Source organism: Trypanosoma cruzi, genomic scaffold (genome assembly GCF_000209065.1).
Source record: "Trypanosoma cruzi strain CL Brener 1047053517087 genomic scaffold, whole genome shotgun sequence".
Taxonomy (NCBI): domain Eukaryota; phylum Euglenozoa; class Kinetoplastea; order Trypanosomatida; family Trypanosomatidae; genus Trypanosoma; species Trypanosoma cruzi.
In genome coordinates, this window is record NW_001849447.1 from 388056 (window position 1) to 388712 (window position 657).

Below are 657 nucleotides of genomic sequence, written 5' to 3' on the forward strand. Positions count from 1 at the left end.
TTTTTTTTTTTTTTCTTCCTCTTTTCCATTTGTGTTTGCTGTGTTTCAAAGTGCGGGCGAAGGCGGATGGATCGACAAGAGAAACGGAACTTCATGCTAACAGCAACAGAAATAGTCACAAAGAAACACGACGAGCACCCGCTATAATGTGCGAGGCGGCGTGTCATTTGGTGCGGCGAGGGGTGTTGTGCCGTAAGAACAGGACCAATAAATGAAAGCTTTAATTCCCACTGTGCAGCTCACAGGGTCTTCACATGCATACATGCTTGTGTGTGTTTTTATTCTGCCTTTCTTGTTCTTTTTTTTTTTTACTGTTATTATTGTTTTCGCGCCTTTTTTTTTTTTTTTTCTTACTGCTTTGGCTCTCCGTGTTCATGCATGCAGCCTTGTGCCTTGTGGCTTCAGGGGACGAGGGGGCAAAAATTACAAGATAAACAACATTTATAGCAAAAGATCACACGAAGAGAATAACGAAAAATGGGCCCACGTTTCCAGAGAAAGACGCTACTTCTTCTTGGGATATTCTTTCTCGTCATGACACTTGACTCGGTAGGGGTCTTTGCTTCCAATTCAAAACCCTCAGAAAAGAGTACGGGGAAACCCGTTGTGTCACGTCAGCAAATGAACAAAAATATTTATCGGGTTGCGCATCATGAA

General features: G+C 42.6%; 2 annotated features.

Moving 5' to 3' along the window:
- Positions 1-657: part of a sequence feature (heterozygous, non-Esmeraldo-like haplotype) that runs on past the window's edge.
- Positions 276-352: a sequence feature (T-rich).